Source organism: Acipenser ruthenus, chromosome 2, assembly GCF_902713425.1.
Source record: "Acipenser ruthenus chromosome 2, fAciRut3.2 maternal haplotype, whole genome shotgun sequence".
Classification (NCBI taxonomy): domain Eukaryota; kingdom Metazoa; phylum Chordata; class Actinopteri; order Acipenseriformes; family Acipenseridae; genus Acipenser; species Acipenser ruthenus.
The window spans coordinates 75,018,446-75,045,253 of NC_081190.1; the positions used below are offsets into that span (position 1 = coordinate 75,018,446).

Below are 26,808 nucleotides of genomic sequence, written 5' to 3' on the forward strand. Positions count from 1 at the left end.
TTTTGCAAGTAAGATACCACATGCTTTCAGATTTTCTAGTACATAAATTATAAGCACAGGAAGATCAATATTTCTTTTTTTTTTTTTGCTACAGGTATTTTTGTTCTAAATCAATTCAAGAACAGATGATGATTTTCCAAATACTTCAACATTTAAACTAAAATGCAAGTAATGAAAAAAAATATATATATATAAATAAATCTCCCACATAGAGTCTGTACTGTGGCACTCTGAACTAACAATTACTTAAGGCTTGAGTTTCATTATGATTTATGCTATCTCACTGACAATGGATAAAGCATCACCAGTGTACTGTAAGAATCTGCCACTCAGGATCTGTCATTAAACAGAAAAGAAGGTTTTCTACAAAAGAGCAATCCAGCAGTCTAGGGACCCGGGGCCACAATATCCTCCCTCAGCACCTGCTATTAGCCCCATGATGGCCCTTATGATAAAACAAGCTACTTAATTTTACCTTGAATGCAAACCTGTTTGAATGGCAGATGCTCTTTAGTTCCAACACTGGGAATACCTTTATCTTTTTAAAAGGGTATTTTATTTTGATTTGTATTGCTTGGAGGGTGTAGGGGAGCGGGAGGCTTCTGCACAGCCCAACATTGATATATGTGGCCCCTGAGTATAGATTTGTAGGAAACCAACGCACATGAATAACTCAATGAATGTTCGTTGATTGCGTTTTGTGTTTTGTGTGTTTTTTTTTATATATATATATATATTTTTTCTCCCAAACAACTTTTTATTATATTCTTTTGAGTTTGACTTCAGAAGGAAACAAACAACATTTTCATACGAACAATCAAATAGGCTCATTTTTTCTACTGAAGAAATAACTATATCCCTCGGAAGGGGATAAACACATCTTTGGTAAATCCCTGGGTCTTGTCTGAACCACGCTCCGCAGCAGGAGAGAGGGTGTGCCGAGCCTGGTTTTGTTTCATCTTCCCCGGGCTCTCCGTTTTCCAGTGTTGTACTTGCCGCCTGGTTCTGTGCACGGCACAGTTGGTGTGGGGCAGGTGTGTGGAGTTGCTGGTCGGCGTTTGTCTGGTTGGACTGCGCTGTGTCGCGGGGCTGCGGGCGGAGCTTGGCTTCATTTTGTTTTCCCTGGCTTTCTGTTGGCTTCCTGGCGCCCTGCCTACCTGGTTCTGTGCGTGGCTGATGTGCGGTGGCTGTGTAGAGCTGTAGGAACAGCTTCTATCTGGCTGTTTTTCGATTGGATTGGACTGGACTTTACTGGGAACACTTACCTATTTGTCGGTTTGGTCAATCTGGATGATATCAGTGAGCTACAGATCTTCAACCAATTTCTGCTCCACAATTTATTTATTTATTTTTTCAATATGTTTTTATTTTTTATTTTTTGCTTTTTGGACTCTACAATTTCAAACGATCACGTTTCACCAAATTATACACCTGCTGTTATCGTTAATAGAGTTACTGAGTATGTTATGCTTTTACAAGATGTCGACTCATTCTTTGTACTTAGATGTTACATTACCGAGGGGAAATCTTTTTGCCGTACTTTACTTTTGTTTGTTACTGAAACAAGTTCATGACATGATTATTTTACCATCCGATGTGAACAATGTCATTGTTACAAAAACAAAATGCCCCAAACCTCTTAGATTAATTTTTTTGCGGTATCTGATTATTTTACTGTTAATCTGTTCTGGTAATGTTCATTCTAATCCTGCCCAGTTCTTAATGATAAAGTTAATACATTGTCTTTTGACGAGTTTTGCAACTGTAAAAGTTTAGGGTTTCTTCATATTAATATTCAAAGTTTACTTTCTAAATTTGACCAATTAAAGGTGTGGGGTGCACAGCTCTAACCCTGATGTGTTAGTTATTTCTGAAACTTGATTAAAAAATCAGTTACTGATCATGGAGTTAATTTGATAGGTTACAATATGTTCCGTCAAGATAGATCATCTAAGACAGGAAGGGTTGCCATTTATGTGAAAGATCATTTGCAGTGTTCCCCTGTATTATCTAAATCAATTCCTAAACAACTTGAGCTACTATAACTGTATTTAGCGAACTCATTGCTCCCTACTTAAATTCTGAGTTTGTTTTATTGGGAAATCTAAACTGGGATATGGTTAAACCTAATGACATTGTTAAGTGTCAGTTGGATTCATTGAATATTTTTCAAATTATATTAGAACCTACTAGAATTGATATCAAGTCACCTGACAGTCAACTCTGCTTGAAATCATTCTTACTATTATTATTATTATTATTTATTTCTTAGCAGACGCCCTTATCCAGGGCGACTTACAATCGCAAGCAAATACAAATACATTCAAGTGTTACAATATAAGTCATACAATAAGAACAAGAAATACAATAATTCAAGTGTGACAAACCACAATTCAATAATACAGCAGATAATAGTGAAAGTTACATCAGGATATGATTAAGTAGTGATAGTTACATCAGGATATGATTAAGTACAAAATACTACAGATTAAACACTTGGCAGATTACAATATTCTGAGGTACAGGATTAAATGCAGTAAAATAGGGGGCAGATAAGAGCAAAATAAAGCATATTTAAATGAAGGGTGATAGTGTCCCAGGATACAACAGAGGAGTTCTACAGGTGCTGTTTGAAGAGGTGAGTCTTAAGGAGGCGCCGGAATGTGGTCAGGGACTGGGCAGTCCTGACATCTGTAGGAAGGTCGTTCCACCACTGCGGAGCAAGGGTGGAGAAGGAGCGGGCTCGGGAGGCAGGGGAGCGTAGCGGAGGTAGAGCCAGTCTTCTAGTGCAGGTGGAGCGGAGAGGTCGAGTGGGGGTGTAGGGAGAGATGAGGGTCTGGAGGTAGCTGGGTGCAGTCTGATCAAGGCATCTGTAGGCTAGTACAAGAGTCTTGAACTGGATGCGAGCGGTGATCGGGAGCCAGTGGAGCGAGCGGAGTAGTGGAGTAGCGTGGGCGAAGCGAGGTAGAGAGAACACCAGGCGAGCAGCAGAGTTCTGGATGAGCTGGAGCGGACGGGTGGCGGACGCAGGGAGGCCAGCCAGGAGGGAGTTGCAGTAGTCTAGGCGGGAGAGTACCAGGGCCTGGACCAGGAGCTGGGTAGCATAGTTGGTGAGGAAGGGTCGGATTCTTCGGATGTTGCTCAGGAAGAATCTGCAAGTGCGTGCCAGAGTGGAGATGTGCTGGGAATAAGAGAGGCAGGGGTCCAGGGTGACTCCAAGGTTCTTAGCTGAGGAAGAGGGAGAGAGTGTGGTAGATTCCAGAGGAACAGAGATAGAGAGATCAGAGGAGGGGGAGGAGGAGGGAAAGAAAAGGAGGTCAGATTTAGAGAGGTTGAGTTTGAGGTGATGCGAGTGCATCCAGGAGGAAATAGCAGACAGACAGGTAGAGATACGGGAGGAGATGGTGGAGTCAGAGGTGGGGAAGGAGAGGAAAATCTGAGCATCATCAGCATAGAAATGGTATGAGAAACCATAGGATGCGATGAGGGGGCCCAGGGAGCGGGTGTAGAGAGAGAACAGGAGAGGACCCAAGACTGACCCTTGGGGGACTCCAGTCAAGATTTCCCTTGAAATATCAAATTGGCTGTCTTTTGTCAGGATTTGTGTGATCACTGTTTCATAGCTTGTATTCGATGTGGCTTTACAGAAAAGCTCCCTCCTATGATTATATCTAAACGAAACCTAAGAAATTTTTAATGAACAGGCACTTTTTGAACAAGATGCATGGGCCTTTTTCAAAGACACCTTTAGTAACATTATTAATAAACATGCACCCATAAAAAGGTTCAGAGGTTCAAAAGTAGCCCTTGGTTTACTCCTGTACTGTCAATTTTAATTGCGCAAAAAAATAAGATTGGTGAAAGGCAAGGAAATTAAAGGATCATGGTGATTGGCTTTCCTTTAGGCAAATCAGAAATAAGTGTACACAGGCAATTAGAAAGGCTAAAGTCAATTACTATAACTATCAATTCACTACCCTTGGAAGTAATCCTAAAATATTCTGGCAGACAGTCAACATTATGGAGAACAAATCAGCTTCCTCTCACTTACCTATCTCAATGAGTTCAGAAAATGTAGTTATTACAGATAAAAAGTGTACGGTTGATTTATTTAATAATCAATTTATTAAAGTAGGTCAAACATTTGATAGAACCATAGTAAACAATACTCCCATCTTAGACTTGGTGAGATCTGTTAAAATTGAACTCCCTCCTTGTCCTTTTAGCTTTGCATTGCAGGTCGTTACAGAAGCAGAGGTGTTAGATCACTTACTTAAAGTAGATCCTAGTAAGTCAGCAGGCTGTGATGAAATTTATCCATTTAAAAAAAAATAGCAGATTGTATCATTTCTATGGCTCTTGTAGTTTTATTTAATCTTTTTTTCTATTTATTTAAACAAAGTGGTTCAGGTCATAGGTAGTTCCTCGATCCACCTTTATACAGATGACACAAGTCTTTACTCAGTAGGCTCTTCCATGTCTTCAGTTGTGTCTGATCTGTAACTTGGTTTTGACAGTGTTCAGCAGGCTTTTTCTGATCGTTTTTTTTTTCTGTGAACACTGATAAAACTAAATTTATGAATAGAAAAAAAGGCAGTAGACTCTGTAACGGTGACCACAAGATTTTAACTCTCAATAAGATTGAATTGGAGCAAATCTCAACTTACAAATACTTGGGTATTTGGTTGGACAGTGCATTAACTTTTAATACACATATTGATACTATACAAGCTAAAGTCATATCTAGACTTGGGTTTCTATATCACAACGAGTCTTGTTTTACTCATTCTACCAAGTACACCCTAGTTTAAATGTCCGCCCTTCCCATTTTTGATTATGGCGACGTAATTTACAAAATGGCTTCTGAAAAGGCTCTTGGGAGGGTTGATGTCCTATATCATTCCGCAATACAATTTGTGACTGGTGCTCCTTATCACACTCACCACTTTGATCTTTACTCCCTGGTTAACTGGCCTTCTTTATAATATAATAATAATAATAATAATAATAATCTTTATTTATAGAGTGCCTTTCATACCACAAGGTTCAAGGCGCTGCACAAAAAACAAAAAAGAAGGTAAAAGAACACAAAGATTAAAATCAAAATTAATAAAACGACATAAATTGATGAATAAGTTAAACAGGTTAAAAAAAAAAAAACATCATATATCGCAAAAAGACACAGTTTAAAACAACTAAAAACAACAATATATAAAATCAAAAAGCTAAATTATAAAAATAGGTCTTAAGCCTGGATTTAAAAGTAGCTACTGTAGGTGAACCTCTGACATGGTCGGGGAGAGAGTTCCACAGCTGTGGAGCACGAACACAAAAAGCAACCTCTCCTTTCCTCCTGAGCCTCACCCTCGGAATACAGAGGAGGCCACTATTAGTCGACCTCAATGCACGCCGAGGCTGATAAAGAGACAACAACTCTGAGAGGTAATCTGGTGCCATTCCATTTAGTGCTTTAAATGTACACAAGATGTCTGACTCACTGGTATTTGTTAATTTACAGAACTTTGCTTGGTAAAACTCCTGTTTATTTGCAGAAATTACTACAAATCTGTTTCTGATTTTATAATTTACGTTCCAATGAATCAATTAAATTGGTGCCATCTAGGGTTGCTACAGCTTTTGGTCTCAACTCATGTTGGTTTGCTGCAGCCAGCGACTGGAATGCGTTGGAACTTAGGCTAAAGTAGCATAGCTTTCATTCCGTGGCGTAGGTTAGAATCTTTGCTGACTGATATTTGTGCTTGCTAATTGTGTGATTTTTATCAAGTTTTAACTGCTATTGTAAAATTATATATATATATATATATATATATATATATATATATATATATATATATATGTATATATATATATATATATGTATATATATATATATATATATATATATATATATATATATATATATATATATATATATATGTGAATTTGTATGTTTGTATTGTATTGTGTTGTATTTTTTTTTTTTTTACTGCTGTAGGGCGAACCTCTTGGCCAGGTCATTATTGTAAATGAGAATTTACTGGCTAAATAAAGGTTAAATAAAGGTTAAATAAATAAATAAATAAATAAAAACAAATACATAACTAGCGCTGATAGTGCGGGTAATGGCCCATGGTGTTTTTATGAAATACAATGCAGATATACAGTAATATTACAAAAACATCTGTTTATACCACTGATCCTTACAACCCCATAAACATGTTAAGAAAATAAATTAAGTTTGACTTTTTATTGAACTGTCCCACTCTTAACGCTTTCTTCAAACAACATAAAGGTAAGACACGACTGAAAGTTTATTAGGGCTTTATGTCTGGTCGATTACATGTCAAGATTCTGATTGATTCCTGTTCAGTGAGAAAGAGTTACATGAAAGAAAGCAAAAAGTTGAGAACACCTTATTGCTATATTTGTATGGAGAATAATAAAGGTACAACTCGATCTGTACATAATTACTTTTAAAATGTCAGGGAACAGTATTTTTGTTTACGACTGTAAGTTGCCCTGGATAAGGGCGTCTGCTAAGAAATAAATAATAATAATAATAATAATAATAATAATAATAATAATAATAATAACAGTGATTTTTTAAATACATGTGATTATAACTGCACAAGTATTTGGAATGTGATTCCTTTGTGTTCTTGTTACAATATGATACATTGTTGTCTCTTCTATATGACCTCAGGAATAGTACAGCATGCTGTTTATCAAGCTCCTTCTGGTCGTTACACTTTTTATCATAAAAAATAAATTAAATGTGTGGCAAAATAGTGCATTGAGGGAAGAGAACGTTCAGTTCTGGCTTGCTAAAAATCATGGTAAACAGTCAATAATCATCCACCTCAATGTCTTTCACCCATATTAACCAGGGATATACCTAATGGACATTTCATCGACATAGGGGGCAAGTACAATCCTGATAATCAGTGAAGTTTGAATAAAATACAGGCATTGGTTAGACTGCGAGGCCTGACTACCAGTGGATTAAATTCCATATGAAGATGAACGCCCAATTAAAACAACTTTCTGACAGTCCCTTTCATTTTGGAAACAATCTGAAGATCTCCCTCAATTTCAACCAGCTCTCCATATTTCTCAATCTCTTGGGTGGTTGCTCCACAGCAATTTGTGAAAAGAATAATGAATGAACCAATGTCTCCAGAGTGATCAAACCTGTCTGTCAGAATTTTATGGTGATATAATTGAAACGGACTGTTAATGAGCATGCTACACATTCTGTCAGACGAAACAATGACTGAATTTTGCATTTCAAAATGTGGAGAATAACAGATTTTTTGCCCAGTGCTGAAGTGATTTTTGGACCATGTTTAGCTCTGAGTTTTTATGCCTGCGTTATCGAAAGATGTTGGACAAGAATTTGGTGAGTGGCGTCATTATCATGTTCTCCTGAATGATTTTGAAGATGAGGCACAGGTTTGTCTTTGCATTCCAAACTAACCCCCTGTGGCGGAGTGTCCCTTTGTTCATTATTGATTTTATATTATTATTTATGTTTATATTATGGCTAAAGCCGATTGTTATTTGTTATTGTTTTGTATTTTAAAAACCTTGTGAGGATGCGTGACTGATCAGCTAGTGATTTATTTAACTAGCTGACAGTCACGCATCCTTACTAAACTCGTGCAGACTTTGGCCGAGGGTAATAAAATAATTAACAGCTAGTTAACCCCTCGGCCAGAATATAAAAGCCTGCAGCTGTCCGCACTGAAGGAGGAGAGTGTACAGAGGAGAGTGTACAGAGGAGAGTATGGGAGAGCGAGCAAAGTGGGAGAGAGATTTAAGACCTAAAACAACTGCTAAGCGTGCTGGTTTTACCACAGCACGATACTTGTTTATTTCTATTTGTTTGGCCAACGTGCCCTTTTGTTTGTGGTGTTTGTTTTGTTTAAATCTTTTGTTTTTTTATTATTTAATAAAAACACTGAGCGTCGTTGTGTTCAGTTTCACCCTCCATTCATTGCTTTGGTTTCTGTTCCTGGTCTGTGACGTCACCACCCACATGCCACTCAACAGCTCAGTCACACCCCCTCTGAGCAGCTTAGAAAATAATGAACACTAGCACAGGGTAGCTTATGGACACACACAACAGAAAATTCACAAGTAACAAACAATCTATTATTTATTTAAATTAAATAATCTTTGTTTATCAGTTATATGATGAAAGAACATACTCTTTAGATTATTTAGATTATGTGTGTAATTTGTACATACCTTTATCAAGTGTTGAACACTCGCAACAGATTCCAGTGGCTAGGATTGCCATCCAATCCTGGACCTGAATTTCTTTTAGCATGGCCAGATCAATGAACCGGTCCCACTCAGGTCTTGACCCGCCCGGTCGATATATAAGCAGATTGAGGCAACAGCTGTACAACCCTATACGGTACATTGCATTGCTTGCTCCTTGCATCATGCCTGGGTTCTATCCCTGTGAGACATGCAAGGCCAGTCTGCTTATGGAGGAGAAGCACGGCAAGCGCTCTTCCTGCCTGGGGCCAGAGCATGCCAAGGAGGCACTGGTTAATCGCAGCGTCTGCAGATTTTGTGCCCCTTTGATAATGAGCCTACCGCCTCCCCCATATCCCCCCCCCCCCCCCCAGTTCACTCGGATTTTCTATATGAAATCCAGTCTTCTTGTGACCATCCGGCAACAGCTCCTGCTGTTTCCTGTATGATGGATGCCCTATATAGGGTGCATGTTGGTTGAGGCTTCCATTGCTGCCTTGGTCCATGCGCCTAATTTGGCGCTGCTATCCAGGGACACTGCCTGCCTTAACAAGCAGTGCCAGGTTTCTGAGGTGATCCTCAAAAGGGCTTAATTGGGGAGTTCGCCACATAGTCGTGCATATTATTATTATTATTATTATTATTATTATTATTATTATTATTATTATTATTATTTATTTCTTAGCAGACACCCTTATCCAGGGCGACTTACAGTCGTAAACAAAAATACATTTCAAGAATCACAGTACAAGTAATAATACAATTAAGAGCAAGATATTATCTCTGTGGTGCCGGGGCTATGTGTATTGCTCAGACCCACCCCAGGCCAGGACAAAGGTTACGCTCTGTACCAATCCTGCCTTTTTGCCGAAGACAATTTCGCCATTTCACGTCAACCAGTCTGTGGAATTGGAGGCTTTCCATCCACCTCCTTTCCAGTCTGACATTGAGTGACAGATCCATATGCTTTGAGAACCCATGAAGCCAAACTTCTCCAGCTGCATGTTTTGACGCCACTTGAAAGTAAAGGGACATTTGGGAACTGGTATTCTAAAAGCAGACAACTTTATAGCTGTGACCCTGGTTTACCTATTAATTTTGGCAACCGCCTAACTCCTTCATAACTGCTTTGTGGTTGTGTCACTAAGCAGAGATTGCTGTTTGCAGCTTCTGCAATGTGCAGTGTAGTGTAAAAAGAGATTCTAAAAAAGTAACCTAAATAACAATGCAGCCCTATTTATCAATCCCAGTCTACCTTCAACGTGTATTCTTTTTCTAGGAACAGTAGCTAGGAATTCAGGGTTTAGCCACATTTCATTGTTAAATATATTTTAATTTAAGTTTTCTCTGAGGCACAGGGACTTGATGGCTACTTCTCTTCTAATACATACTAAACTAAAACAGCAATCAGTGTTTGAACATTAAAACAGGATTTAATTGGAACTGGGGAGGTTTAAAGAATGTACCTGATGTTTCTCAAAAAGGTTCTTTCAATGGTGTTTTTGAACTGTGGGTTTTACACAACAAGTACATTGGACACCTATATTTGCCTGAGCACTGTAAATGCAATAGTTCTATAATAATAATAATAATAATAATAATAATAATAATAATAATAATAATAATAATAATAAAGCTATATTATTCTCTAAAGTTAAAAAAAGAATGTTACTTGCAAAATTGATTTAGTGGCATAATCACTCTCCTTTTCATGAAGGGTGATACTGGCTTATAAACTTGTATTTTTTCTTAATAAGTAGGTAACTGTTTTCAGTCTTTTAAATATGTATCAGCTTGATGCAAATACAGTATGTTCTATTGTTTCCACACAGTTTGTGCTGGCTTGTTTTAAAACTAGGTCAAGCACTAGATTGGTAAAATGCAATAAAGTCCTGGCAGCAGATATAACATCATTTTTCACGTCTGGAAATAACATTTGGGGATTGTAAATAATGATTTCTGTCAAAATCGCCACAGTTTCTGGCGTGTGTTGCATAAATGAAGCATAAAACAACCCCCCAAAAAATCTATAAATAAACACAAATAAAGAACAATATCATTACAACTTTTTTTAAGTTAAACAATTGTTATGGTTATGGCACCTAAATTGATCAATAAACTAGTCAAATATGGCAACAAGGTAAGATTCAGCTCCCCCAGGCCTAAATACATTCTAAACCAGGTCTTATATTAAAGCAGTTCCCCAGGTGTTTAGGATTAATATTGCATCTACCATCCAGTGGCTTTGGAATCTGTGAAGGTGTGGAATGTCTAATAATTACACCTGGTACATTGATGCTAGGCTGAGCCAGCAGAGAAAATGTTTCTGCTTTTCAAAACTGCAAGACTAATGCGCAGTATCATCTTATATTGCACTCAATGGGTGATGCAGATTAAAACAAAATTATTGAAAAATTAAATCCAATTTCAAATATTTTAAGAAAGAGTAGCTTTTAAAATGATAGTGTAAAACTATGCATTATGAACTGCATCTGATATAAATGTGTTGTCAAATGAATGAACCTAATACTCTTACTAAGATGTAGCTGCAGAATATGCAGACTTAATTTATCTCATGAATTAAATTGGGTCAGCTGTAGCTGTAAGGATTTCTGGTACAACAGCACAGACTACTGGTTATTCTTAAGGTTTGAAAGCTTATGTCTTGATTGTGTGTTTAGTGTACAGAATTACAGTATCCCTGTACAGTATACAGTCTTTCTTTTCACTAATATATTCCAGAAACCCTAATTCACATTGCATTAAAATGTTCTTGTATTCATGATCACATAAATCTCCAATTATTAAAACTTGTTTCTTCTCACTAATATGAGAAATAGATCATACAATTAAAAATTACATTTTCAGTAAAGATTTACAAAACAAATACTGCATGTGTATATGATGAATGGGGGCGTGCATGCTTTTATTCATAATTTCTGCTGGCAAATTTTAATAGAAATTAGATATTGTACAGAAACTCACAAGTATTAGAACATTTAGGGCAAAATTCTGTGAAACTGTTTCCTCGTTAATAAACAAAAACATGCAAATGCTGATTTGAAGTAAAAAGCTTTGTTAACTAAGCCTTTAGTTATATCTAACACCCTCCAAGGAGGCATTTTACATTTTTACCCAAATCTTTGTCTTTCTGTGATTTGACCCTAATCAAGAATGATTTGTGGCAAAAAGCACAAACTGTTCTCTTCATGCCACTCATGGTCCATGTGATAGCTTATTGCAAGTCCTTTTACTAAGAGAACAAAGAAAACGTTGAGTCTTATGTATGATGTATTTTGAGTTAAAAAAGATTTATAATCAATAGTATTTAATCAAAACAACAAAGAAATTAAGCATTTTAAAAGTGTTTTTTAGTCTCTCACCCAGACAATTTATGTTATACTTTAGAAAGCGCCTAATGCGACTTCTGCTTTTATCTGTGCTGAAGACAGGCTTATCCAGTATTCCAGTGTGACATTTAAATGATTAAGATCACATTACAGAGTAGATTATGATATCTCTTGAGGAACAGGTTAGTGCCGTTGGAGAGAACTGTGAAGCTTTGATTGAAGAAAGGATAGCTCCAGTTTCTCTATTGTTATCGGCCAGAAATATCAGTGAGAAGCAGAAGAGGCTGAACTTAAGCTGCTGCACAGGCTTTTCAGGAGCCATCATTTGTTCTGCTCAAATGTCAGGATAAGAGGGTGCAGCATTCAACTGAGTTTTTCTGTACTGTTTGCATCCTGTCCAGGGCAATAGACAGCAATACTTGACACCGAAGTGACTAATAATGTTTGAGATATTGGTGCTCGGTGTTTTAATTCTGCAACCCAGTCACATTTACTTTTTTATAAAGATACATCTAGAAAACATGCAATTGTTCTTGCAATTATGGTACAATTTGGTATGGAATCTCATTAGCACAAAGTTTACTTGTGGGTAGTAAAATGAAACTCAGAATGATATTTGTTATCCAGTGTTATTCTGTGAATAATGAGTTAGCTGGCAGAAATACACTTTTTTAAATAGCATTTGCCAGGCACATACAATATGCCAATTAGGCAAAGGAAATATGTACAGGGTATATCTTGTGAAGAGCGTGTCTAAGTTGTTCCTTAACACAATATGAGATCTCTGCTGTGATATTGGAAGCAGCTTACAGCAACACAATAACACCAGTTATTGGTAAAAAAAAGAAACAAATGTCTTTTAGCGATCAAGAAAGACACATTGACTGAGTTACTGGCAGAATGGTGTTACCTGGAAAAGTGTTACCTGTTTTTACTCATCCTTTATGTCTTGCTTTTTGTCTTTTCAGTTCTCATTGCCGTTTTTTGGGAGATTTGAAATCAGATGCAGTAAATATATTATTATTTACATTTGTTGGAATATGTAACAATTTGTGCAGATTATCCCAAATAAGAGACTATCATACTGTAAAACCTTGATTATCCTGTTTTGTTGTGTGCAGTGCTCTTCTGTCAGGTTGTCATAGAAAATGTGTTATTTAGCCTTCAATCTGTGGTATTTACAGTACAGTACTGTATGTTATGTATTTAAAGGTAAAGCGGTTCTATGATGCATTCCTGTGGTTTCTTGATTGGGAAAGTCATATAAGCAATTTCAATGTAATTAGATTATATGAACAATTTGATTGTACGGACAACCCCAATTCCAAATTAGTTTGGATAATTGAGGTTTTGAGGTGTAGCCTTTCCACCAAAAAATACACTTTTAAAAGCATATCATTTTCTGGTAAAACCTACTTTGGAAATAAACCAAGTAAAACCAAGTAAAGGAACATTTGAGACAGTCGTTTGAATGTAGCTCTTTCTGTTTCCATAATAATTAAACTGCAGATTTTTGGAAAAATGTAATTCCTACTGGGTCAAGTGCAGAAGTACAGTAAACGATTTATCAGCTTTCTGTGTATACCAAGGTACAATAGAAATCCGTAAGTTCCTCCGTGAGGTACTGGAACCATAGTATTTTATTATGAGGAAACTTTTTTCAGTAAAAACAAGCTCTCACATCTTGCAATGAAAAGAATGAACCTGTGGCTTGCTTTTGGATATTCTTTTATATGTTCATTATTACTCTACTTGGTAATGTTCTCCATCAAGATTAACTAACCTCAAATCCCATTTCATGCAAAATGTGATGCTTGACAGCTACATGATTTGCAAGCGCAGTGACTCATGGAAGCCATCTTCTCTCAGTGGATTCTTAGAATTTATGTCAAGGAATCCTCCAGCATTACAGCAGCCCAAAACAAGTAGCCTCAAACTTGCTTCTTGACGTGCTCGTTGCAGCATGACTTGTTCCTCTCCCAGAGGTTTTACTACTCAGCCAAAGCTACCATTACTTACAGCACAGGCAAGGTCCCAATACACACTAGAAATGTATGATTTATATTTAGATAAGGGTGATACGTCTGATGTCTTCATCATTCACTTCCTACGAGGAGAGGAAAATAAATACAGTCAGCTGCACAACTGTGACAGCAATGCCTGCCTTTAAAACAATAATATGACCTTTGAATGTCAGCAGGGAAAAAAAGAACAAAAATGAATTGGGTAGTCCCATTTATCAGATACAGCCACAGAGACCATAACTGCATTTTTATATGCCGTTTGTGGATAAAAATGTTCTATATACACTTCTGGTAATGAGTGTAAATTGTTTCTAAAGGGTGAAAAATGTAGAGCAGTAGATGTTACAGCCTTTTGGAGTTAATTACATTTTAATCCTATATACTGTAGGCTGGTTTAACAGGCCAGATATTAGTGCTAATCAGGTTCTCTGAAACCAGCCATGATTCACTGATACATATGTGCTCCTTAAAATGTTTTGTCAGTCTCAACATTTAGAAAGGAACCACTCTTGGCCAGAGTCATATCCCAGTATTCCCATCTCAGTATGAAAAAGTGGAGTTATTTCTAAGTAGAAAAGAATGCTGTAGTACAGGAACTATGAACAAAAACAAATGATATAGTGGAACTCACAGGGTAAGTTTTAAAAATGGCTCTATTCCATTATTTATTTGGACAGTCATAGAATTGAAGTGTAAAGGGGAAATTACTGTATTCCAAAGGCTAGAGGACCAATAGGGAAAAAAAGCTTGCTGGCCCATGATGGTAAGCCTAACCCTGTGTGCAGTCAAGCAATGTTCCGACAGCTGTGTTGAGAGCTCAAAGGATACTATCGATTGAAGTACCATAGCTCAGTGGCGTATGTGCATCGCCATTGTTTTTTTATTTTATTTTAGTTACTCTCTGGGCATCAGTGTGTCCCAAAGCCTATAGTGTTCATTATCTAAACAGGGATTGCTGCATGATCTGAAAATAAAAAGTAAAAAAAGCTATATGGATGTGATTATTTGTCAAAAAAATAAAATGATAAAGGATGGATAAGGGCATCTGCTAAGCAATTAATAATATTTATTATAATAATAATTATTAATAATAACAACAACACATTATTATTATTATTATTATTATTATTATTATTATTATTATTATTGATAATAAAAAATAATAATTAATAATAATAACAATAAAGCAAGCTGCATTTTAATTTATTGTGAGACATAATATTCATTCTGCTTACTAGTTAAAAAACAGAACTACTGTGTTTCAGTTACTAGTGTTCTCTCCAACTCATTTCATAATGCATGCATGTGTAATAATTTGAACAAAATTAATTATTATTTACTTATTGTGTTCATATTTAGCATGGAATAACCCATCAACGGTCATTGAAGTGCCCATATAAATTAGCAATTTATATACGCTGAAGACCCAAAAGGAGTTATAATGCGTATTGCACATTGCGTTACAAAGTATTGCAATTTTAGAATTGCATAGAATCAGATCTCCTTATACCACATATGATCATAGAATATATTTGTGTAATGTGATATACGATAGGTGATTTTTACTAAGCTGTAAATTAAAATATAGATGTTATATATATATATATATATATATATATATATATATATATATATATATATATATATATAATATGTATTTGAAGGATATTCACAAATCCATATACAGATCGCTTTACTTATTTAGTATAATGTGGTCCTATGGAACATTCTGATTTATATACACTGTGGTAATTTGCTCTATTCATTAAAATTTAAACTGTATAAATAAACAGCTACTGAACCAAATGCTCACTACTTAAACATCTGAGAGGGGACTGCGAGGAGGTGAGATTTGTCTGTGAAATAGTGGTTTTATCATTGGGCTTTATACATGGCCGCCGGGATTTTACGAATAACTTTGTTAATTAGCTGCCTTAGTTTTTATTTGCTCCCAGTTCCCGTTCGCTTTTTCTTATTAATTAAATAAACACTGGTTTGAGTTTTGTTCCATTATTGTACAGGCTAATGAAAGCCCAATCTCATCATGCCCAACAGATGCCATGTTAATAATGCAACAGCGGCAGAACAATCTGAACAGTAGTAATCCTACTACAAAATGCGGGTACACGCCACCCTGCCATTATACGATACAGTTTAACAATCTGACCTACACCTCACTCTGTTTTATATTGCAATCTCAATCTCACACATTTACTGATGTCGCTTTTGTTTCTCACTGTGGTTAGCTTCACAAAACAAGAAACCGATTTAAAAAAAAAAAGGTACACACACATTTTTCTTATATTATGACTTAAAATATGTACATCTGGTAATAGAGCCGAGTTGTCGGGTGGGGCAGTTGTTCGAGGGGCGCATAGTCGGGGACCCTTCATACAGTCTGTATGTTAGAAAAGTTATATTCCAGTGTCAGAATGAAATATGAGAAGTTGTAGAGCGACTGTTATGGAGCTACTTTCAACAACCCATGTTAGAACTTCAAAGGAAACATCACTTTCACTTTTTCAAATGATTACATACACTGTAAAACTGGCAGACCACGGTAGAGGCTGTGGCTCCATCTCAACAACATACAAAACTGCTGAATTCAAGGTTCTTTTGAAAAATGTAATTATCTTGTGAGTTAAATTTGTGGTATCCTTAAACATACCAATCAATGGTAGGTTGTTTCCCGCTTAAACGTAACCATTGAATGTCTCCTTCATACTGAACACACAGTTTGTGTGACCCTTGTGTAATGTGCAGTATTGTGATATGCACGACAGTTGCTGCTGAAGCCTGCATGTGAGACACGTTTATGAGATATGAGCAAGTAAAATCTATTTGGGGGGGGGGTGTACTGCATTCTTACATGCTTAAAGGATTCTGATGTCACCACCAGTCACTATCACCAGGGTCTGTCACTTTGTTACTTTAACTTGAAATCATACAGAAAAGACCTGAAAATTCACACTGGTTATTTATTTACTAAAACAATATTATTTGCATTGCTGCTTAATTTGTCTTTTTCTAAAATTGCTGGAATACAAAAGTGCCCGTAAGAATTAAGCAATTGCAAGGGATAATAGTTACAGTATTTAATCACTTTCTTTATTCTCAAATGACATATAATGTACAGGCATTGTTATTCAATCATTTGCATATGTAAAAGAAACCCAAAAAACACATGTTTGATTGAATCATTATTCTGAATACGAAATATAAGTCATCCTTCCATTCAAGAGTATAATAGCCTAAGAATAATGAGTTATAGTTACAGTGTATTAACACATTGGATAGTAGCCACTTGTGAAATGTCAATAACAACCTGATAAAAGTGTTCTTCATAGAAAGGGTGATTTTAATAAGTCATCAGTATATAAAGTATATGAAAGTGGTCGCTATAGGTCATATTTAATACAGTTTCAACTGTAATTGGTAGGCTAAACAGTCTTTCCAAAACATATTTTCTGGAAGACATGTGAAGAGCTTATTACATGGTTAAGTCAGTTTTGCAAGGTATCTTGCCCAATTGTACCAGTACTTGCACCAGCTTGTACTTGCACTGAACTGCTCCATACCTTGCCGCATTCAACTACTGCTACTAACTATAACTACTTAATGTAATCTTTTATTTGATTTTACTCTTATAGGTAACCATACTCATGTTTTTTGTAATTGCTCTTATCTGATATCATTCTCATCCATGTATCATACTTACTATGTGTTCTTACTGGACTTTACTCATATAAGCAAATATTTACTATAAGTTTTAACTGCTCTTAGTAAAACTCGCTCTTACTTATAATTTACTGTATTCTTTATTTTGCTCTTACTTGAATTTGATCTTATTGTACTTTCATAACTGCTCTTATCTGTATTATGATATTCTGTAATAGTGATATTTTATAATGTAATCACTTGTATTGTGATATTATATAATGCGATACTTTGTACTGTGATATTTTGTAACAATTGTACATCGTCCTGGATAAGGGTGTCTCCTAAGAAATAAATAATAATAATAATAATAATAATAATAATAATAATAATAATAATAATAATAATAAATGAACTAATTGTAAGAAAAATAACTAAAAGTATAATACTTATCTTTATCTTTGGTATTCTTTAAAATAACCAATTGATTTGTTTTTGTACTTTTGATTCTTCAGTCTGAAGCTGCCCTGCTGTCAGTTTTCTTATACTGGTAAGATTATTATTATTATTATTATTATTATTATTATTATTATTATTATTATTAGTCATCATAGTAGTCATAGTAATATTAGCATTCATATCCTATGTAAGTGCCCTTGCCTGTGGCTTGGGACACCTGTCTCTGCGATCAATTATTTAGCTGGGATAACGTACAGCTGGAATAGCGCCAGGCATTAACGCTTAAGTGTAATACACAGAATCATAAATGGGATCTAATGGAAGTACTAATGTCTATAATGTTCAGTACAGTGTAAACAGCATAAATCACTTGGATAATAATTCTAGAAGATTTGCTTAACATTAAATATAATTATTAAAATTATTATGGTTTTTTTTTCAAAAACAAGCTGCGCAAAGACAATTATCGAAGTCGTCTTTTAAGTTTTGTCAGTATTTTAAACCAGAGAATTGTTCATGTATTAATGCCCCTGATGTTTGTATTCACATTTCTATATACATAAGGTTTATGAAAGTGTAGTATTGAAAGTAATTTAATATAGAAAGGACAGATACTTATATTGTCAACATAACATGACTTTTTCAAGGTTAAATGTGAACACAGATGTAATTATTATGAAACAGAAATAAGTACTTATCATTTTGTGACATGCCATTAATAATTTAGGCTATGAACACAGCCATGTTCTAAGGTCACACTATTTTACTACTGTAAAATGTAAATTGAAGGAGTTTTCTTACAAAGTCAATAAATTAGCTAGTAACTTCAAAAAAAGGTCAAACTCAAAGTTATTGTTTCCAATAATAATTTCTCAGGTCATTAAGCCTCTGAAATTCAATTGAAACTGAAACCCATAAAAGTAAATGAAAGGCTGTAGTGCCCAGCATACAGTGTCTAGATTTCATAGATAATAAAGGAAAGCACTATGGCTCGTAATTGACACTCACTAATGGGTTGTAATGGGCACCACATACTGGAGGAGGACTGCACTGAGGGGGTTATATTATTCTGCAGTGGTGTAGGTCGGATTGTTAAACTGTATCGTATAATGGCGTGTACCCGCATTTTGTAGTAGGCCAATTACAGTTCACATTTTTCTGCCACAGTTTTACAATCAGTTTCCTTTTATAAGTAAATGAAGCATTATCACTTGGCTCCATTTTCTTCTGTTATTGGTTCTTAGCTTTTATTTAATAAACCAGTTTGGAACCAGCAGATAGTTTAAAACAACACTGTAGTAGTAAAAGTTGATACTGTTACTGACATTCTTTTATCCCTCGGTTAATTCTTATATGTACTGAACCGCACCTTTGGAAAGTTTGATAACATGCTGTCATTGAACTGGAAAATAATGTGGGTGCTTTATAACAGAGAATGCATTCATTTACATGCACACTAATGGCAAATTTACATACTATAGCGTGCACACTGCATGTACTGTGAGCTATAATTTAATGTGCATGATAATCTCCGAGACTTACCCTTGATCACTGTGATATAAAAAGCCCCAGCAGTCCAGGCATATCTTTTGGTCAGTGGCTTACTGTGGAAGGTGGAGGTGGCTTACATTGACGAAAATTAGCGATCGACAGACGCAGCCCTCCGCAGGGGACAGGCAGAGGCAACGCAAATTAAAACAGTACACAGAGGAGTTAGAAATTCTAGTGGAGGAGGTTGTTTTAAATTATAATACCTTGTTTGGTCCAGCCTCTTTTATAAAGTATATTTTATAATTATGCAACATACAATACAATACAATACAATAGGTTTTGATATAATGCCTTTCACAACAGAGTTATCACAAAGCGCTGTACAATCAAGAATAAACCTAATCCAAAAGGAAAAATTTAAAGTATTTTATTAAACTACTCTATTATTTGTACCAATGTAATGAACTATAAAATACAATCTAAGAAATTAAACATTCATTCATGTTTATTCGCACTTAATGTAAATTACAGGTAATTTTATTTACAGGTAATTTTCACTGCTCTATATGAAAACCTAATGCAAGTAATGCCTCCACAATTTCTAACATATTATAAGTGTCAAAATGACAGGGCAGCAATGTGGAGTAGTGGTTAGGGCTCTGGACTCTTGACCAAAGGGTTGTTGGTTCAATCCCAGGTGGGGGACACTGCTGCTGTACCCTTGAGCAAGGTACTTTACCTAACTTGCTCCCATAAAAACCCAACTGTATAAATGGGTAATTGTATGTAAAAATAATGTGATATCTTGTAACAATTGTAAGGCGCCCTGGATAAGGGCGTTTGCTAAGAAATAACTATAATAATAATAAAATCATGTTACTTACATGTATCTGCATTGTGTGCTTTAATTTAACAAATAGAAATCAATAACCAATGTGAGGACAGGTCTGAGGGTCACTGGAGCAGCCTCAACAGTGAACAAAAAAATAAAATAAACCTGAACATTCCCAACATAGGAGGCTTGTTGCTAGGGAGCTGACGTCACTGCCATGTGACTTTTGCTAGTGCATTGCTGCCACAAGTGAACACCTCGTTGGCTAAAATAAAAACCGCTTCAGCAAGTAGATATTTAATTTGCTTTGTGTTATTGTGCAATACGTGTGTATATGATAACAATACGATATTAATGCTTTGTTTTCAATTGTTTTGTATATTTTTGTTTGTGGTGTGTAGTACGAAATAAAACAAAGTAATTCTAAGTGCCCTTGTATTGCAGTTAAGGCATACGCAGTTAGACAGTAAAAATGGGGAGCCAACTCCAGGCCTGTGATATATCCGAATCCGCAGTATAGCGAGGGGCGATATAACGAGGGGTGGGTTTATTATATTTCCAATCAAAAAAGTATTTATTTACTGATAGTCTTTATTAACCAATGCACAAAAGTAACCTGGCTACTGACAGCACTTCAAAAACCATTCATTTTGAATGGTTTTTGAAGTGCCCTTAAACACAGTTGCAGTTTTCCCATGCTTCTCCATTGCATTGTCTATACTGAAAATCCACTAGGCCCCTAAACACTCCTGGATTCAAGGTGACCACGTAATGCCAATTCAAAAGCACCACAAAACCGTACACAATCGATTCATTTAGACAGAATGTACCGATTCCTTTCAACTTCCTTGTTGTGCTTTCTTATCCCGACATGATAGCTTTCGTATAATTGTTGCAATATTTGCACTTCATAACATTTTATTTTCGTACCAGGCCGTTGTAAATCTCCGAAGATACTCCTTAGCCCTGTCTTTTGAGGACTGCTCCAGGATTAAATCAGGCATAACTCATAACTCAGTCCCAAGAATGGTTTCACAAGTAAACTGTTCAACTGTATTCATATTCAAAGTACAATATATAGCATTTGTCTTACAGCTTGGGGCTAAGCACAACTTTAAAATAGACTAGACATATGTCTCTTGGTCTGGAATACTGTTTACTATATGTATATAAATAGGCCACTGTAAAGGATTTTTTTTTTTTTTTTTAGGTTTGCACTTCGCTTTTTACGTGCATTGCATTAGGGGGCACTATATACATTCCCGAATTTAAATCTCAGAACTCATGGGGGGAAAAAATCATAGGAAAATAGCCCAATGTTTTATTTTATTTAATCGTATACTAAGGTTTACATACACCTTTCATACCACTTTAGTCTTAGATGTCAGACCTTTAAAAGTGTGACCACCCTTTGGCCCAAGCTTTCAAGTTGCCCCTCCATCAATTCCGACCGGTCCTTACTCTCTGACTTCATACCTTATGTAAACTGGAACACTGCCATGAATCTCGACCTTTGGCACAGTTTCAGGATCATGTAAACTCGGTGTTTGTCATATAGATCTCTTTAAAGTAATGGTTACAAATTGAAATGAAGAAGAATTACATTTTATTCCTATGATTTTCCACTTTACTGTATTATGAGTAAATGGACATTATTTTAAAGTGATCTTTATAACTTTACCCATTAGAAAATAACGAAACATAAGACACACAGATGTTAGTCGTATTCAGTTCTACTGAAAGTCCTTTGAATCTCCACCATTAAACTGGATAACAGGTAAAACTGATTTAATTTAAACCATATAAATCAGTACCCCAAAACCTTACTGAGTAATACTCTAAACACTGAAATGCCTGCAGTGATTTAGTCACTTTTCTATACTTTAAAAGTGTTAAGTATCCATGAAAATGTTTTGGAAAATGGATTTCATGCCCAGTTAGCATTACCTTATGCATTTTTTTTAATGTTTTTTTTTTCTTTCAGACGTGCTATCACAAAGGATATTGTGCTTACTGTGTTAATGCATGAACTTGACACCTCCAGTGTGGTTGTTGAAAATATTAAACTGCAGGAATATGAATAGCTGCAGTAACATTATTCGTTACTTTTGACTTAGTTTTCCTTTGCATTACTGTGCTGCTGTGAAATAATTATATCTACTGTATTTCCATTGGTCCACTTTACATGATAAATCAGTATGTACTATTTTAAAATGCACATCATTTTCACTGTGTTTGTAGATAGCAAGCACTGACACTCTTGTCATGTAAAAAGGAAGGTGTTACTAGTGGTAGGTCTCTTTTAGAAAGATCTTTACATTTAGACTGTCTGCACTCATCTTGCTCTGGTAAAATCACAAGGATATGGCAGGCTGTACGCGTGCACATGTGGTAATCAAAATGAGTCATTTCTGACTGTCAAAGGAAAAGAGTTATATACTTTGTGTGAGACACAAGTTAGGAAAGGGAATACGATTATTAATTGATGAGACCCTTTTTTCATATTAGTCCACAGGAACCATTTTGGCAAATGTGTATCAAGAAGATTGTGACACAAAAGAGCGGTTAGAGTCAATATATCTTTTTTTTTGTGAAGACAATGTGAAAATCAGTTGAATGATTAAAAAAAAAGTATTGAATAACACTGTCAAGTATGTAGGTGATAGCAGTGTAACGGCACCTTATAGAAATATTTGTATCCAGTTTACAGATCTAGGACAATTTTCTTGTTGATCAAAGATGATTATTAGTGTATTATTTGAGTATTAGTGTATTAAAGTGTCGTTTTACAGTTGTATTTTATTTACTTTAAGCTACAGACAATGTAGTTTTATTAGGGCAGGGAAAAAGTATAAATGAGCTAACATGTACCCAGGTAACTTGTCCCTGTTCTATTTAAATAGTGTAAAGTTATCTGAAGTTTCACCGGCAAATAAGATCATCTGATTCACAGCAGACATTGGACTAAAGGTAACTCCTACAATACTGGCAACCGTCAATCAGTGTCAGCTACCAATAGTAATCAAGCCAGGTTGATGTAAACCTTCACAATCAGTTCTGTGCTTTGAGTTTACATTCTCCACCTAATTTTCAGCCTTTCCAGGGGAGTTGACATTCAAACAAATCCAAATTCTGAGGCATAGCACCAAAACAAAGCAAGTCAAAATATCTGTGTTCTCTAATAATACATCAGTTTTAAATCACAAGATTTATCGTGACCAAAGCAATGTTATATTTTATACTGGATCACGTTAGGCTGATTTCAGTTTAAGTCAACATTTAAATTGAGTTTCAAGATTCTGTCGCTCATCAGTTTGAGAGGACATCTGTTATAGGATAATGGCTGCACAGACTGGGAACCAGATAAGCATTCATTAAGCATGCTCTTAATAATGATGGCATATGTGTGTTTTTTATACTTTGACATCCAAAACTACCCAAAATGCAGTGGACCCATTAAAAGACTATTATTGGATGTTCATATAAAAACAAAATATTTATGGAGCCTCAGTCACTGACATTTCTATAGCATAAATGCACATATTAAAGAATTACCAAACAAAGATTAAAAGATTGTGTAACCAATTAATGTAAATGTATGTTTGGAAATAAAAAAATAAATAACAAAAAAACCATCATAATTTGTTTGATACTCTCACAAGCCATACTTGCTTGTAATCTCTTCCAAGACACATTAAAATAGATCGCTATTGAAAAGCTACTGACCCTTTTAATTGCTTCTAGTTTGGGTATCCAGCTTCAGATAGTTAATCTAGTTTAAAAACAGTTTTAATTATTATTATTTTTTAATATTTAAATGAAAACAACTGATGCAAACTTAACCATGTACTAACAATAGTTGTGCTGAATGTCTCTAAGAACAATATTTTAAAATGAACAATTAACTGATTTAATAATTTATTTTTTAAGACAAGCGAGTTGCTTGGTTAAACCATTTCTATACCAGTACTCTGTATTTTGCTGAAATACATGACAGACTTCTAGGGACCAGGCAACACCCAGCAAATGTGTTTCTGATATGCCTTAACCAAGTTTAAACTTGGGTCTCCGCTACAGAAAGACATGTGTTAGGAAAAAGGTAATTGTTTTAAATAGTGATTCATCCATCTCAGCGAAAGCACCCCTGCTGGATATAATTAAAATATTGATAGTGGACGCTTCAAGGTTACTAACTGAGAGAGGTATTAATTGGATTTGATACCATACTGTTCCTGGTGAAACATCTATGATGCAGTTGTTGGTTTTTATATTACAAAAAGTTACCATGTACAGTTTGTATTCATCTAAATCTATGCAAGAGGCATTTATTTATATCACAGTGGCACTGATTTTGTCAATAATGAGACCGTACAAAAATTAAGAAATGGTTGTTTAATTACACAGAAGTAGGCAGAGCTGAAGAAGTACCCAATTCAACCCTGCCCTCCCTATGAAGTCAAGAAGTCATTAGCTCGAGACTCAAATTAATAAAGCAGAACTGTATTGGACCGTACCAGCAGATGTTAACAGGTCAATTTGTAAATGGTAACATGAACATGTTTGGTGTTTTAAAATGTAGAAATGTATTCCTTTTAGTGAATAATTTGTCAGTTGTCTTTGCATATACGAGTTCTGGAAACCTTTCACTTGTACATTATTCACACTACCTATATAATGCAGGATCATCATGTTTTGAAAAGGTCTCTAGTGGAATCAGGTCAGCAGGTTTATTCCTAAGAGGGTCAGTTGTACAGCAGTTTGGCAGCATTGATCTAGTCATCTTCTTTAGATGGAGGACACTTCAGATCATGGTTGACAGAGATATAGTGAGCAGTTTATTGAAGCCTGGAAGCCCACCTTAACATAACTGGCGTTTGGATTGAAGATTTCAGTCTGTAAGAGTCACAGACTATCATCTTTTACAGGTACGCCTGAGATATGTTATTATTGAATTACATTGATCTCTACACTTGCTCCAAAAAAGAAAACTGAATTAGCCATATGTTATCCCTGTTGTTTATTACAAGTGAAATTTAAAGGACTAACCTTTTGGCAATCAGCCTAGCCAGTAAACTAAACAACATACGACTGCTTAGGGTTGGAGAAACTTGTTAATTTGCATTCTGCATAGGCTGTAATTCTGACAGAAAACATGTTTTTATATTGGCAGTTTGTACATTTTAAATTTTTGGTTTTTTAATAGAGTGATGTTTCAACAGTTAAAATCATTTTAATTTTGAACCATCATGGTGACAATAAATTATGAAGGAGTCTTACTCGTAAGCTAATGCATTCACATTATAGCAATAATTTTGTGTTAACTGACCATAGCCTCTTAATTCTGTAGGATTAGCAAAACAGTTGTGCAAATTTGAATCACATTTGAATGACTTGTAAATGTGGACGTGGTAGGCTAATGATTATGTATTCACCATCTACCAGTCGATCTACCAAATCCATTTACTACTTCACCTTTTCTTCCAGTAGTATTATTAGTTAATCTGTCAGAACATGTATTTTTTTTTAGTAGGGCGTAATAGTCATTTTTGTTTCTGGCTATGCCATAACGTTTCTATACTATGGTTTGAATTTTATTCAAATGTGTATTGAAATGTAACTGGTTGCATACATTTATTTTTAGTAAATAAAAGAACAGGTGCAACTGCAGTTATTGAGTATTATTTATTTATTGATTATTTTTAAGTTTCTGCCTGACCTTTTATTTTGGCCTTTTCCCTTATTGATCTCATAAAGAATGGATGGTAAGAAGATATTGAACCAGTGCTTTACTTTTCATTTTACAATTTGATAAACATTTGAGATTTATTCTTATTTTACTACTGAAAAAAGCATGGGGAAAAAAGGTCCTGGCCAACCCTGTTATAAATAAACTTACTTGGTATCAATTGATACATACCAGTTGTGAATCACCTTTTACGATATAACCAGGTCACAGAGGTTGTGGCATAATGAGTAAAGAAATCCAATATTTCCAGTTGCACCATGTCATGTTAGATTTATACAATGTTACCATCAATTAAGTGAGAGGGAGAGCAGCCAGTTAAACTAAATTGGACTGCACCCTCAATAATGCACTAGAAAATGTGTGAAATGTAGAGAAACCCTGAGACTGCATAGTCATTTAGATTGGATTGCAAGTACATTTTGAGATTTGTAATTATGTTATGTAAAACACCAAAAAACTGCCACCTTGTAATTATGTAAATCCTGGCTTGGTGTACATTTATGCCGTATTCACACTTGTATCGGTACAATACTGGTAAAATTAGTTTTGGTTTAGAATATACCCATGCGATAGCACTGTCTGTCCTAAGTCACTTTTCAACACCAATACTGTTATGATATACCTCTCCACATTTATATAGATACACTTCTATCAGTCATTATACCAAGGGTGACTTTACTTGGGTGTTGGCCCCATTTCCAAGGCGACCGCTGTCACTTTCTTTTAGAAATGGCTGCCTACACAAGTGATATGGCATGTTTTGCCTTGATGTCTTTATGTATGCTGTGTTTTTGGTTGTTCCTAAGTATGCTGTGAAAGATTATTTCTGGTAATAGTACTTGTTTGCAGTGTGTGTGTGCCTCCGACTGTCCCTGTAGTGCAGATGCCTCAGACATCCATTCCATTGTTGTTCCAATCCTCCTGTCCTCACTTGAACAGATCAGAGTACTGTGCAGGTCCAAAACTTGCCCTTGTCTGGGATAC

General features: G+C 35.5%; 1 protein-coding gene across 2 annotated transcripts in view; it reads left to right on the forward strand.

The window, feature by feature from the left end:
• The window catches only part of LOC117409284 (receptor-type tyrosine-protein phosphatase delta), a 696,619-nt gene that overhangs the window by 169,654 nt on the left and 500,157 nt on the right, over positions 1–26,808 (forward strand). The window contains exon 1 of one of the 2 annotated variants that reach the window (XM_059001244.1): positions 17,800–17,846. The exons of the other annotated variant lie outside the window; for it this stretch is intronic. The gene's annotated coding sequence lies outside the window, so the exon portion shown is untranslated. Of the gene's footprint in view, positions 1–17,799; positions 17,847–26,808 lie in introns of those variants that run through there. 2 annotated transcript variants of the gene reach the window in all.